The 15,942-nt window shown below is 37.0% G+C and overlaps 1 long non-coding RNA gene across 14 annotated transcripts; it reads right to left on the reverse strand.

Annotated features, from left to right (window-relative positions):
* Positions 1-8,739: 8,739 nt before the first annotated feature.
* On the reverse strand, positions 8,740-12,648 carry LOC113310888. 14 transcript variants are annotated; one of them, XR_003341449.1, is made up of 13 exons: positions 12,297-12,648; positions 12,119-12,201; positions 11,875-11,923; positions 11,702-11,783; positions 11,523-11,599; positions 10,829-11,404; positions 10,650-10,745; positions 10,256-10,363; positions 10,030-10,137; positions 9,751-9,866; positions 9,567-9,640; positions 9,388-9,465; positions 8,740-9,026 (listed from the first exon to the last, which is right to left on the reverse strand). It is a non-coding gene; the product is annotated as an uncharacterized LOC113310888 (long non-coding RNA). The 14 variants fall into 14 exon arrangements; XR_003341443.1 differs by having other exon boundaries at positions 9,567-10,137; positions 10,829-10,935; positions 11,117-11,404; XR_003341451.1 differs by lacking the exon at positions 9,751-9,866 and having other exon boundaries at positions 9,388-9,462.
* Between the last annotated feature and the right edge of the window lie 3,294 nt (positions 12,649-15,942).

A 15,942-nucleotide genomic window follows, 5' to 3' on the forward strand; every position in this document is an offset into this window, starting at 1 on the left:
TGGGGACTCTTGACCGTCACTCATTTGAAGGATGTCAAGTTCGATAGCACATTAACTGATGCAGCCTCCGAGTTCAACATCATCACCATCAATACTCTGAGGGCCACAAGAATTTCAAAGCAAGAAGATACTCGCGGCCCAACCGTGATTAGGAGCTTAGAAGGAGAATTCATAGACGCATATGGATGCATTGATCTTGACATCAAAATCGGTGATACTCCAACACATGCCAAATTTTACATAGTCAAAGAATGTCCGAATTACGGCATGGTCCTGGAACGCTCGTGGATACACGACAACAAAGCAGCACTGGGAGTGTGTCCCTTACCAGTTTCGGTACCTGAAAGAGTCTCCAACGAGCCATTAAATCTTGAAGACTACTTGTTGTCGTATCAACAACTTGCAAATATGACGCAACTCCCTGGAGAAATCCCGTCGTCGTACCTCAAGAGATTTCGAGCTCAAGTAAGTCTCATTGAACAACTTTTTTTACAAACAGTAAATCATCTTCCTGCTGAGCCTCGGGGACTTGTTTCAGTCAACAACCTGACCGCCACTAAGAGATGTGAGTGGGGTGTCGGCCCTTTAAAACGTTTTACCAAGAACTTGGAAGCAGTCAGAGATAACGTGTCCCGGAATCGAGATGTTGTGCCCAGTCCAAATCCGTTTCAAATTGGAGATATGGTAGCAAAGATAACCGCGTTTCAAGTTGGAAACATAGCAGTGAAAATAACTACCCAATCTGATTTGTCGGCAAAGGAAGATGAAGCATTTTTGGTAGCAGATGTCATCTTGGGCGGATATTGCAAGATCATCAATGCAGACAAGCTCGAAGGCGTGATTATTCACTGGATCAAGCCCTACAACATCTAAGAGCACGACGCTACCACTTTCCTCCGGTTTTTTCAGTAGAAATTCCTCCAACAATTTCCCTTTAATGCAATGTTTGTAATTCCTCCAAAATGATTGCACTGCTTGCTTTCATAATTATTAGGGTTTCAATTTTCAAGTAATCAAAATGTTATTTCCTTTAGAAGTTTTTTCACCCCTAGGCATGGCACAAACCTGAGTCGTCCTAAATCATAATTACCCAGAATGAAAACCCTAAAGAATCCTTGTACCTTCTGGAGACATTGGAGGGATTGAACATGTACAAAAAAAAAAGGAAAGGGGAAAGCGCTTTGAACAGTCTACTTCAAAAGAATTAGACTTATGCCAGGAGAGCGCGGACAGGTTCGTGGTTTTATTATGACATTACTTCTTTTATCACAAGAATCACATACAATCATATGAAGGCACACTATTACACCTGAGGCGATTCAGATGCAGTCTCAATGAAAGATTTGTCTCAAAAAAGAAAAAAAAAACGTAAAAGCCCTTGTTCAAACTAGCAAGCAGAAAAGAAGAATACCTTGAACCCATCCGCCACTGAGTACAAGGAGAAAATGTCACGAATCATGAGAAAATATTCAGAAAAGGGAAAGAACAGGAAGATTTAGTCATCAAGAAGATTGATTGTGTCTTCATCATCACCGGAGCCTGCTTGAACACCATCGCCACCGTGGGTCGCTACTGCTTCTTCCTTCGGATATGCCTCAGCTTCCACTTCGAATGTTTCCGCAACCATGTTATTCACTTTAACAGCATCCTCGGCAGGGACAACTTCCATATATTCTTCAAGAGCCACTGCAGAAATGATGCTGGAAACTTTTGGATGTTGGGGTTCGTCCGTGTCAGAATCGAGGATTATCGTACCGTTGTGGATTGGATAATCACATTTATCTTCACCCGGAGGCCGTTTGTGTTCAACCCTACGCCTCTTTAACCGTGCTGCAAACCTCTCAGTTCTTGCACTCACTGGTTGTGATGCTTCATCATGTTTTCATTGCTCTTCCATGTCGATCGAAGCTGAAAGAGCACGGATACGTCCTCTGGCAATACGCAGATGCAGAATGGGCATCCCCTGTATAACACGACCGACTTCGCAAAGTGGAGGTCGATTTTAGTCATAACCTCCTCGTGCGCATCAGCCTCAGGCTTGTTGACTTCGAAACTTTTTTCTGGAGAAGTTACAGAGTGGTCATCACCAACCGCTTCCATGATACACTGCAAAGATGAAGAAGTTATGGTTGCACACACAAAAAAAAAATCATCATCATCGGTCAATCAAAATATCAGATAAGGACGGAGCAGTACCTGAGATATAGAAGAAAACGATTATGCGATAGGAGGAAGGTCCTTGGAGTCTTCTTTATATTTCACGAGCCAACAGGATCCCAGGAGGAAAAGGAGTCTTTGCTTGCCACCTATAAAGGCTACTGATTCGGGATAGTGATCAACAATACTTATCAGATATATAATGCTAACTGAAAAAGCGGGGGTCTAACAATACCACCAAATATTTCGCTTAGCAATCTGTATGGACAAACTCCAATATACTTTTTATGAGAATCAAATAGATAGTCAGACTCAATCAATAAAAAGATATATCAAAGAGTTTATATCTCAATCTCTCGATTTAATCTTACTCAAGCAAACTGCGAGTCTCGATTAAAGAGAGATAACTTGGACGGTACCAAAGACCAATGTCCAAGGATTAATCAACTACAATCAACAACCAAAGGTTAGATTAGAGAAGTTGATGATCTTAACGCACAACCTGTATTATTTCAATTATATAAAATATAATGCGGAAAAGAAATAACACAGACACCAGAAGTTTTGTTAACGAGGAAACCGCAAATGCAGAAAAACCCCGGGACCTAGTCCAGATTGAATACACATTGTATTAAGCCGCTACAGATACTAGACTACTGCAAACTAACTTCGGACTGGACAATAGTTGAACCCCTATCAATCTACGACTGATACAAGGTACAGTTGTACTCCTACGCCTCTGATCCCAGCAGGACACTGCGTACTTGATTCCTTAGCTGATCTCACCCACAACTAAGAGTTGTTGTAACCCAAAGTCACAGACTTGACAATAAACAAATCTGTCTCACACAGAAAAGTCTATCAAAAGGATAAATTTGTCTCCCACAGATAAACCCTAGGTTTTGTTCCGTCTTTAGATATAAAATCAAGGTAACAGGAACCAATTGATAATCCGGTCTTATATTCCCGAAAAACAGCCTAGATTAATTAATCACCTCTCAATAATCCTTCTTGACTACACAAGAGGATTATCGAGGAATCACAAAAAGTGAGACGAAGATGTTTGTGACTTCATTATCTTGCCTATCGGAGAACTCTCGCGATCTCAAGCCAATCAAAGATCGTACTCGTACGATAGAAGATGCAAGATCAGATCACACAGCTACGATAAAAATAGTATCGGTATGACTTCACAATCCCAATGAAGTCTTTAATTCGTTAACCTGATTTTAGAGAAGAAAATCAAAGGTTACTGGAGATAGACTCTAGCGAGCGCACTAGTATCACACAGACGTGTGGGGATTAAGTTTTTTCTCAAGCCAGATGTCTCCTTTATATAGCCTTCAAATCAGGGTTTTTCCTTAGTTACAAAGTAATCCATATTCATCGTTAGATGAAAACCTGATTTAGATTCAAGCCAATATCTCTCAACCGTTAGATCGAAAGACCTAGCTTGTCACACACACTTGGGTACACGTTTACTGGGTTTGTGAAAACCATGCCCAAACGAGTATGTGTATATTGGTTCAACATGATAACCCAAAATGTCAACCATATGAGCACTTCATATTAATCATGTTCTTCTTCACCATAACTAGTCCAATTGACTCAAATGAACTAGTTAGGGAGTTGTTCAACTGCTATGAGATCTTATGTAACTACACAAGACACAATTGAAACAAAGATGATTCGATTCACAGAATCGGCTCATGAACATTATAGCCACTGTTTGCATAAAGCATTCCTTAATAATTAATGTTTCATGTTCCGAGCACATCTTTAGATCATAACCACTTAAGCTCACGAACAAGTTCGCGGACTTAGGTTAATCGGTTGAGTTTTCCAAACTCAGCAAAAATTCTCGGTCGAGAACTTCCGCCAGTTCGCGGAATGAGTTCGCATACTTAGCACACAAACGAGTTTAGGAAATCCCAGCAGAAATTCTCGGTCGAGAACTTCCGTCAGTTCGCGGACTGAGTTCGCGGACTTGGCAAGCCAATTCCACAATCCTCCCGATTACTCTTGATCAACAAAGTTCGAAAACTTTTGTTCAAGGAATACATGGTTATATAATCTAAACTCTCATTCCAACCATTGAGACATTCTCAGAGGACGCTATGTAGCCGTTATTCACAGACCGATTCACGTCAGAGCAATTTTCAAATAGTGATTGAAACTTTTCATGAATTTCGTCACTAGGTGAAGATAAACCTGATCAAAATGAAACGCTTTACCAACACATGATTTTGAGTAAAAGATAAGCAATGAATACTCAGCTTGAAATATCAAGTGTGCATGATCTAGTCTATATAGCATACGACTTTTGTCTCATAAGAAGTAGGAGATAGAATAAATAGACTTTTGAGTGATAGATAAGTTCAAGTCTTCACATACCTTTTTGCTGATGAAGTTCCACGGTTCCTTGTGTAGATCTTCGTCGTTGTCGTTGAATCGTCATGAAGTCCTTGAGCTCAACTACACTTTTCCTATCGTAGTCCGAGACTTAGCTAATAGGCTAGAAATCAAGACTTATAGTTTTGATCACTAACATTGACAAACATGTTTGGTATAGCAACGCATGCGAGGTTGACGGAGCTATGCTCTAACAATCTCCCCTTTTGTCAATTTTAGTGACAAAACTATTAATACATATGGAATACAAAAAAGATAAACTTTAGTGGCTCCTATTCCATAGTCTAATCTTCAATGCTCCTTGAAATCTTCGTCCTTCCAAGTACTCCAATGATCCCAAAGGTTGTAAGTTTAGTATCACCGTTGTTGAAGATTCGTAACAATAACAATGAGAGAAATCGAGATTCTCGATCATTATTATACAGTATCATAGTATTATTATGAACATCAAAGTCCAATTGCATCACGACTTTAACAACAATACTATGGTGATATGTATCACTCCCCCTTAGTCAATACTCCATCTCGATCATGGAAACCACTCCCCCTTACACAATGATCCGAAAACCATATGTATTTGTAGTGTGACCTACAATATTTCTCCCCCTTTTTGTCAATAAAATTGGCAAAGGTACAAGAATGGGATCATAATGAAATTTCCACAAGAGACATTTCATGACCAAAAGAAAGAAAACACATCATCTTAATTTAGATGCAATATTATAGCCGAAGCTAACATCATTCATCAAGGAGTTTTAAGATACAAGATAACCCCTTTAAAATTCCACAGCCGCACTCCCCGCAAGATATTACCATTAAGCACAAGTTCAAAAGAACTCTCCCCCATTTGATGTCATTTCCGAGAGAACAACATGAGCGACCTTAATTTCAAAAGAAAAGAAGGATTTTTCATTGGACACCAAAAACCATGGGAATGATTTTCTATATCCAAAACACAATCAAAATACTCACAAGTAAACCCATGAATATTTTAATTGGAATATACAATCAAATCAAAACCACAAAAGTGATCAATTTAATTGAAGGTGCTTAACATAAGTAAACTTATGAAGCTACGACTAAGTCAATCATACGGAGATGACTAACAAAATCGTTCAAGTAATCAACATAAGGAAAACCTTACGGAATACACGACTACATTAACCAATAGAACATGATAATGTAGCCGTTCATATACTCAACACAAGAGCTTGTGGAATATATGAAAATACAACTAGATTAATTACAAGAGAAGCTATAATTAACCGAATTGGATTTTACAACCAAACTAATCACCGAAGTAATCAATCTAATTGTAGAAAAGGTTTTGCTCGACAAAAGAATACTTTTGGAGCAAATAACTAAAAAACCATACAAGATGATTAATTTAGTTCATAATGCTCGACATATAGCATCTCATGGAACAACCAACAAAGCCAAGGTTAATCGACTTGGTTGTACGGTGCTCAACATAAGACACACAATGGAGCCTTCACGGTAAAACATAAAAATGAATCAATGAAGATCAATACCGTGGATAACATACAAGGATCTATTCTATATTTGCATCATTATACGCATAACAACATAATAGACTTTATCCTTGTAACACAAAAGATTTTAACCTATTTTCCATCAATTAAATGATTACATAGGCTTAGCTTTTGTAAATGTCAAAAGTCCATTCGTCTTTTCATCAATAAGAATACCGATTCATGAACGACTTTACTTTTGGAAAAAATATGGGACCTTCAAGTTCACGGACGCAAACAATACATATCCCATAAACAATGTTGCAATATATCAAAATCAACCAATTGCAATAATAATCATCCTCCAAATATTTTTAGAATTTAAAACAATAAACCAAAAAAATAAACATAAGAAGATGAAACAAAATAGCTATGTGTAGTCACAATCTTCGCTATTCAAAACACTAGTTATTCTTCCATCTAATCCAAAAAGAAGACTTACTAGGTATCTAAACAAAACAAGACGAACGAGCTAAATCCGTTCAGCAACCAGTGATTGAACAAGAACGAGTTCTTTTGTTGCCTTCCTCAGTTCGCCTTTTACGAAAGCAAGATTCCTTGTTGCAATCCCGAGTTGTTCTTGAACGACCTCAAAATCTTTCATGAGATTTCCCATTAGTTGTGAAGAAATCTGAATAGGTCGTTTTTCTTTGTTTTCATGATCAAGTGCATGAAAGCACAGGATATTAACAAGACATAACTCAGCATCCTTGAAACTTCCCTCCATTGTGTACTGAAAAGATTTTTTAACCTTATTACTTCCCTGGAACTCAGTAAATATATAAGAGCTTCCATTAAACCTAGCGAACCTGAAGTTCGTGAGGATTGGTGCGTGTACTAGAAACACGGCCCGACAACAGACCACAGGATCCCAATAAAAAAGAGATGAAAAGAAGCAAACAATCAACAAAAGCAACAAAGATATAAACATCAGACGCAGTACCCTGACAGCTTTTCTCAAGATGAAAATCCTGAGAAACATGTGCATCCCTATTTAACTAATTAAAATTAAAAGAGATGCAACAACGAACATGTCAGGGTGTAATAAGATGAGCATCTTGCTCATCTTCTCCTTTTTCCTTTTCATCGGTGTTAATCAAACAACCTAAATTAGTTGAAGGAGCATTATCAAGAGAGGATTTAGAAGTACCTGTGTCAACAGCATTCCATATGCTCTTGATATTTCGTCTTAGCTTGTTTATACAGCTTTTCAGATCAGACACTCGATTGTTGACGTGTAGAAAATCTGAATTTGAAGTATTGAATCCAGAGTCCTTTTTGAGAAGATTAGAACTTGACCTTTTCTTCCTTCTGTTCCTTTTTCTCTTTTCAGACTGATTTACTGGATCAGTTACACTTTTGCCATTATTTCTTCTTCCTTTGTAGAAATCCTTCGAGGGAATATGGCAAGGATCAACCTTATCACACTTCATCCTTTCATAGAGAGAGTTCTTAATTCTGCCAATTTGTGATACAGGTTTAAAAACTTCTTTAGACATCCATGTAAGAATGTTACGAAGTTTTTCATTCCTTTTCCGAAGATGACACCTTTGCTCGGAGTGTCCTTTGTTTCCGCAGAAATAGCAGTAAAAAGGCATACGTTCAGTGGTTCTCTTACTAGCTGCTATTGTTTGAGAAGAAACCTTGTTCTTGCAAGCTGACACTGGTTTTTCAGATGAAGAATCATTAACAGCTTTAACAAAGTTAATCTTACCAGTGCTTGGAGTGTCTATTCCTTTATAGCCCAGACCACGTATATTACGATGTTCTTTACATGCTCCAAGCATTGAAGATAGCTTTGTAGAGCTAGTGTTGAATTTCTTCAGATTTTCCTCAAGAGATTTTACTTTCTTAAGGGCAGCTGCAAGTTCAGTTTCAAAGGATTTTTCTTTTGCAAGAAACTCATGTTCTTTGTCATTAAAACATTTCTGTTGAGATTCACATTTTGCTTCAGATTCTGCAAGCTTATCTTTCATAATGGAAAGATTTCGAAGGAGATTATCACATTCAGTTGTTTTTAGAAGAACATCTTCCTTGTGATCTTTGACAGTGGATTGTAAGAGTTTATATCCGCTATCATATCCCTTATAGAGTTTTCTCAACCTTCTGTTTTCTAGACAAAGAAGACCTATTTTATTTTTTCAAACATGTTGTTGACCTTTTCTCTTTCAGGGCATGATCAAACATCATGATATATTGAGAGACTTTCTCATCAACACTTTGTCCTTCTTCAGATCATTGTCATCTGAAAGTTCATCCAACTGCTCATCAAGCGATTTTTCCCAGTTGTGTGCAAATTCAATTGAAGGACATGACACTAGTGGAAAAAGGTCGTTTTAAAAAAGTTGGAAAGTATCGTATTAACGAGTTATACGACACTTTCGAAATGCCTCTGAAAGTGCCGTAGACTTGGTGTCTTTTCTGGAACGACACTTTCAGGTTGACTCAGATTTACGATACTCTGAGGTTGTCGCTTGGTACGACACCTGGATTACGTTGTAGATTTGATTATATTAATATAAAAAAAAAAGACGAGTCAGTTCTGGCTGACTGGTTGCAGCCATTCTGACTGGGCTGAAATAATTCTGATTCAAAATTCAAATTACCCTAAATTGAAACTCAAACTACACTGAAATTCTGCTGGAATCAATTTACAATTTCATATACTTTGACGACATATCTCACCATTCAACCGAACTTTCAAATTATGTACAAGTTCAATACACATTTGAATTCAGTTTACAAAATGCTCAAAAATACCAAAAAAAAACAAATCTAGGAAAATACTGAATTCATACCGCAAGTTCTAAAAGGATAATGCTTTCTTACAATCAGTGCAGAGCAACGGCAACCTAATAAACACAAACTGCAGCAAAATCCAGCAAAAAGATGAACTGACCTGCCCAATTCAGAACTTGCAAGTACCTGTAGAAAATAAAAGTTTGAGCATTAGAAGTTTAACTGCAAAGAGGTCATAACTTAGCAATTAACATCAATACGGAACACCTTAATAAAGCCGACTGTAAAATTGTTAAATAAGGTATATATTTGTTTGAGATTATGTGTCTGCATTCTGGCTGATAAGCAATGTGCATGATTTATCAATCTTTAATGAAGCCGGCCAGTAGTGGCATATGAGACATGCAAACAATGATATAGAAACTAGTAATATTAGGAATTATTATTTCCTTGGGCAATGCTGACTAATAACATATAATCAAGTCCAAGTATAAATAAGGATCTAGGCAAATATATATGAAGTGGGTCTTTTAGGCACAGAACTTACCGTTTATCATTGAGCTTTCTTCTACTTCTGTAGACTGTTGTCACTTGTCGCTCCACTAAGTCCAAGTGTCTTCTCCTACTATGATTTTCCAGCAATAGAAAGTTATAAACTATCATGTTTTAGTAAACATAGCAAGACACGGAATTTTAAACTCTATTGGTCAAGGAAAAGGTATTCACCTCTACCAGTAATTGATATTGCATGTACAGGCAGTAGCCATGGTACTTGTCTAAAGGAAGCAACTTCCAACCGTCTGGTACACAGTAACACCAGCAGCAACCATAAGTAATAATTCACAAGCATCAGATTAAAGGCTATAAAACATTAGGTCCCTGTAATTGTCTACAAGGTAAGCTATTGCACCAAAACACCACGCGGAATGAGCATGTCCAAAAGTGTCAAGGTAACTTGGATGAGCACACAAAATTTCTTCACACTGCCATCATTGTTGTTACAGGTCTTGGTAGGTTTGGAAGCTCCTACAAAGACACAAACCCAATGACCAGGAATAGCCTTTGCAATATGGGATAACCATAGAAGATACAAAATAATGAACATGGAACATCAGTTGAAAGCAGCAAAGTCATCCCGTACAAACATAAATTAATAAATGTCATTTACAAAGAGAGTATAGTAAGGTACTTGGAGAAACATGTGTGTGGGCATCCATTCCATTCTTAAAAGGCCTTCCCGGATTTAGCTTCGCCTAACTCCAAGAAGTATTCAACTTAATTTGAAGGATTCATGGACCTACAAAGAAATATACGCACTAATTAACATTGTGCACCAACTAAACAAAAGCAAAAGATCACCTTATGCAAAGATAAATGGAGAAATACCATTTTACAAAGAGAGTAGAGTACGTTACTTGGAGAAGCATGTGTATTGGCATCCATTTCATCCTTAGGAGGCTTTCCTGGCTTACGTTTCACCAACCTCCATATAGTATCCAATTTCAGTGGAAAGCTTGATGTGCCTAATATTGGTATCAAGTAAAAACTGAATTACTATCCGGACGAGCAAATTTTGTAAGGTTCACTAGTTAGCTCAGTTTACAGAATGTAACTGTAAAATCAGGTGCAAATTTGTTTCTTAGTGTCTTAGTTAATAGTTTCAAGTAAACTTCGAATGAGGTATGCATATCAGAGCCTCTTAAAAGTTTCAAGATTCAGGGAGTTGGAAATTGCATTCGTTTTTTCTTATACCATGGCATGTACAGACAAATCCACTTTAACAAAAATAAAGCAAACCAAGTGATTTACCCTGAGGAGTCCGAGTTACAGACAGTTCCTTGGATCTTCCTCATTTCCGCTTGGTTGAATCACAACAGTTGTTTTCACAAGCTACACAGCTCTTTGCTGTAGATAATCACGAGAACCACAATCAAGCATTACAAAAAATAAATAAATCTTATAATGAAGAGATTAGTAGAGTAAGTTACCAAACACATTTCTTCTTGGTTTTCTTTTCATTTATCACAAAACCCTAACTTAGATCCAAAAGATCAAGTTTGCAAAATCCAAATCTCGTCTTCTCAAATTCTTGTCACTTACAAAATCCAAAAAAAAAAAAAAAGTTAAAAAAGACTATCTTGAAAACCCATTGAGCAAAATCCCAAAACTTTGTTATAACTACCCAAATTTAGTAAATGCCAGAGGCCCAAATTTAGTAAATGAAACACAACGTCATATAGTGTAGCATAAGAAGAAGAGTTAAGTGATCAACAGACCTCTGCAACTAGACTAGGACAAAGATGAATTTGAATAATGAGAAACTCATCCTTTACAATACCATGCCAATGACCAGGACAGTACACAGATCGTACCAAACAATCCGCTACAACCAGTTTTGTAACACTTCGCAAGAAAGCAATCATGGAGAAACTCTACATGTAAAGCTGTGAAGTGGTCAACAGATGGCTGGAGCTTCTGAACCGCTATTCGCAAGGGAGCTACCCCCATTATCGGCACTTGGTGCTGCACAACTACATCTGTGAAAATCTTGCAAATGTATGTATCTGCAAGTAAAACTAACACGATATTCATATCATTCTAACTTGTAACCTCATAAACAAACACAGTATTAATATCATTCTAACTATAATATCTACATACAATAAATTATGCGTTTACAACCTTCATAAGCTGCAGCTTTCTTTAAAATTGTGTCTCAACCAAACCCTTGCGAGGAGTAATATCTTGAACTTCTGCACCTACAAAGTTCAGGGAAACAAAAACTCCATACATATTACAGATTTCACTTAAGCCTTACATCAAACACTTGATAAGCTGAAATAATAGCATGCTCAACTCACAATCCCATAGAAAGATAGAGAGACGTATGCCAAACCATCATTCTTGTAGTACTTGTTTTCTCCTTCACCAGATACTTTAGAGCTACATAAGACAAATCAGAATCAGTAGGAACACAAGTAAGTATCAAAGACAAACATCACTTAATTAAATGAGGGATTTTAGTTCTTCTCACCATAGGGAAACTTCAAATAAAATCAATAAGCCAATGAAATAAGCCATCTCTGTATGTATAGATCAAAAAGTACAAACCCAATTAAAATCAACAGTGAATATAGAGGATTTAAAAACTTGAAACCTAAAATAAACACTGAGCCCTAAATCAAAACCCAGTATATACATAGATTAGGGTTTTAAAAGCTACACAAAATCAAAAGAAATGAGATAGATAAGATTGTGAGATTGGTGAGATTCCATACCTATTCGACCATGGATGAGTATTCATTACACCACCACCAAAACCCGCCTCTTCTTCTTCCTGTTTGTCTTCTCCGTATCCGATCTGAACATTTGCACAATAAAGAAAATCAAAAGAGATTTAATCTCAACAAAAAAAAACCGACAAAAATAAGGAAAAATAGAGATTTCAGAAATTACTTGGAAAATTCTAACAGTGAACTATGATAACCTAATTCTGACCCAAATCTTAGACAAGAAATATCAAATTAGGGTTTGTAGATCGAAGAAGTTGGTTACAAATTAGGGTTTTTTGTTGATGTGATTTGCTGTTTAGATTTTCAGAGACGGTTAGGTTTTCTTTCCCATAGTGATTCTTCACCTGTTGATGAGAAAGAAATAAGAATGAGAAGAAGAATAAGGTACTGGTTTTGGTGGTGGTAGTGATGTCTTGGTGATGAGATAAATGTTAGGGAGAAGGAGACGCAGAAAGAGACCAGCGAAGGTGAGGAAGAAGGAGAATGAGAGAGTCTGAGATAGGGGGGAGGGAGAAAAATACTCCCTTTGTTTTTGAAACACCGTTCTTTATTCTTTTTTCGTCAGTTTTAAAATTGTGTCTAGCACTCCTATTTCTGTTTATAGTCATACTTTTTCAATGAACTCTCTAATATATCCTGGAATTCTTTATAATCAAAAATACATTTTTAACATGACCCAATATAAAATATTAAAGAAATTAGTATAATTGAGGAAACAAATATATCATTCATTCCTTTTAAGAAAATATACATTTAACTCTAAAAAATAAATTCCTTATAAAGTTTATACTTCATAAATTCGATATCTTTTAATTTTTCCTTTTATATTTCGTATTTATAACTCTCACAACAATTTTGGATGGTCTTTATTACTATCATTTTTATTAAAATAAAATAGATAAGTAACTAAGGGTAGTCAAGTAAAATAGTATGGTCTCCTTAATATTCTGAGAAAGTCAAAGCGGACTATCTTTGTGAAACGGAGGGAGTAGTAGATATGTTTCTCTCTCCTTCATAGATAAGGTTGATAGATAAGGTTTGGTGGGGCCAAAGAAAAGATATTATTCACACGTCGTTCTATAAGTCAACCAAAGTCCTGAAACAATGACATCTTGACTTTAGTTAACAATGGAGTAACGAGTGTCTTTGTCTGAGTCAACAAAAGTCCTGATACAACGATGCTTTGACTTTAGTCAACGACACTTTCACTATATTGTTATTTCGCAATATCTAGTTTGTGTCTTTTCATTATGTCTCAGATAAACCATTTTTCCACTAGTGTGAGTTTGAGTTATTCTCAGTAATATTCGGTTTTTGGATTCCACCTGAATGACCCTGAACTGGTATTGTGTTTCTTGAGATGACATAATGGTCCATAAAGTCAGATCGCTACAAACACAGACTAATGAGGTCTTTAACGTGTTTGCTTGCTCTAATACCAATTGAAAAAGCGGGGGTCTAACAACACCACCCAATATTTCGCTTAGCAATTTGTATGGACAAACTCCAATATACTTTTTATGAGAATCAACTAGACAGTCAGACTCAATCAATAAAAAGATATATCAAAGAGTTTATATCTCAATCTCTCGATTTAATCTTACTCAAGCAAACTGCGAGTCTCGATTAAAGAGAGATAACTTGGACGGTACCAAAGACCAATTTCCAAGGACCAATCAACTACAATCAACAACCAAAGGTTGGATTAGAGAAGTTGATGATCTTAACGCACAACCTGTATTATTTCAATTATATAAAATATAATGCGAAAAACAAATAACACAGACACCAGAAGTTTTGTTAACGAGGAAACCGCAAATGCAGAAAATCCCGGGACCTAGTCCAGATTGAATACACACTGTATTAAACCGCTACAGACACTAGCCTACTGCAAACTAACTTTGGACTGGACTATAGTTGAACCCCTATCAATCTCCCACTAATACAAGGTACAGTTGTACTCCTACGCCTCTGATCCCAGCAGAACATTGCGTACTTGATTCCCTTAGCTGGTCTCACCCACAACTAAGAGTTGCTGCAACCCAAAATCACAGACTTAATAATAAACGAATCTGTCTCACACAGAAAATTCTATCGAAAGGATAAATCTGTCTCCCACAGATAAACCCTAGGTTTTGTTCCGTCTTTAGATATAAAATCAAGGTAACAGGAACCAATTGATAATTCGGTCTTATATTCCCGAAGAACAGCCTAGATTAATCAATCACCTCTTAATAATCCTTCCTGACTACACAAGCGGATTGTCGAGGAATCACAAACAGTGAGACGAAGATGTTTGTGACTTCTTTATCTTGCCTATCGGAGAACTCTCACGATCTCAAGCCAATCAAAGATTGTACTCGTACGATAGAAGATGCAAGATCAGATCACACAACTACGATAAAAGTATTATCGGTCTGGCTTCACAATCCCAATGAAGTCTTTAAGTCGTTAACCTGATTTTAGAGAAGAAAATCAAAGGTTAATGGAGATCGACTCTAGAGAGCGCACTAGTATCACACAGACGTGTGGGGATTAAGTTTTTGCATATGTCTCCTTTATATAGCCTTCAAATCAGGATTTTGCCTTAGTTACAAAGCAATCCATATTCACCGTTAGATGAAAAACTGATTTAGATTCAAGCCAATATCTCTCAACCGTTAGATCGAAAGACCTAGCTTGTCACACACACTTGGGTACACGTTTACTGGGTTTGTGAAAACCATGCCCAAACGAGTACGTGTATATTGGTTCAACATGATAACCCAAAAGGTCAACCATATGAGAACTTCATATTAATCATGTTCTTCTTCACCATAACTAGTCCAATTGACTCAAATGAACTAGTTCGAGAGTTGTTCAATTGCTATGAGATCTTATGTAACTACACAAGACACAATTGAAACAAAGATGAGTCGATTCACAGAATCGGCTCATGAACATTATAGCCACGGTTTGCATAAAGCATTCCTTAATAATTAATGTTTCATGTTCAGAGCACATCTTTAGATCATAACCACTTAAGCTCAGCAAAAATTCTCGGTCGAGAATTTCCGCCAGTTCGTGGACTGGGTTCGCGGACTTAGCACACAAACGAGTTTAGGAAATCCCAGCAGAAATTCTCGGTCGAGAACTTCCGTGAGTTCGCGGACTGAGTTCGAGGACTTGGCAAGCCAATTCCACAATCCTCCCGATTACTCTTGATCAACAAAGTTCGAAAACTTCGGTTCAAGGAATACATGGTTATATAATCTAAACTCTCATTCCAACCATTGAGACATTCTCAGAGGACGCTATGTAGCCGTTATTCATAGACCGATTCACGTCAGAGCAATTCTCAAATAGTGATTGAAACTTTTCATGACTTTCGTCACTAGGTGAAGATAAACCTGATCAAAGCGAAACGTTTTACCAACACATGATTTCGAGTAAAAGATAAGCAATGAATACTCAGCTCGAAATATCAAGTGTGCATTATCTAATCTATATAGCATACGACTTTTGTCTCATAAGAAGTAGGAGATAGAATAGATAGACTTTTGAGTGATAGATAAGTTCAAATCTTCACATACCTTTTTGCTGATGAAGTTCCACGGTTCCTTGTGTAGATCTTCGTCGTTGTCGTTGAATCGTCATGAAGTCCTTGAGCTCAACTATACTTTTTCTATCCTAGTCCGAGACTTAGCTAATAGGCTAGAAATCAAGACTTATAGTTTTGATCACTAAAATTGACAAACATGCTTGATATAGCAACACATGTGAGGTTGACCGAGCTATGCTCTAACACTTACCGGATGTATTTGAGAGAA

This window comes from Papaver somniferum, chromosome 9, assembly GCF_003573695.1.
Source record: "Papaver somniferum cultivar HN1 chromosome 9, ASM357369v1, whole genome shotgun sequence".
Classification (NCBI taxonomy): domain Eukaryota; kingdom Viridiplantae; phylum Streptophyta; class Magnoliopsida; order Ranunculales; family Papaveraceae; genus Papaver; species Papaver somniferum.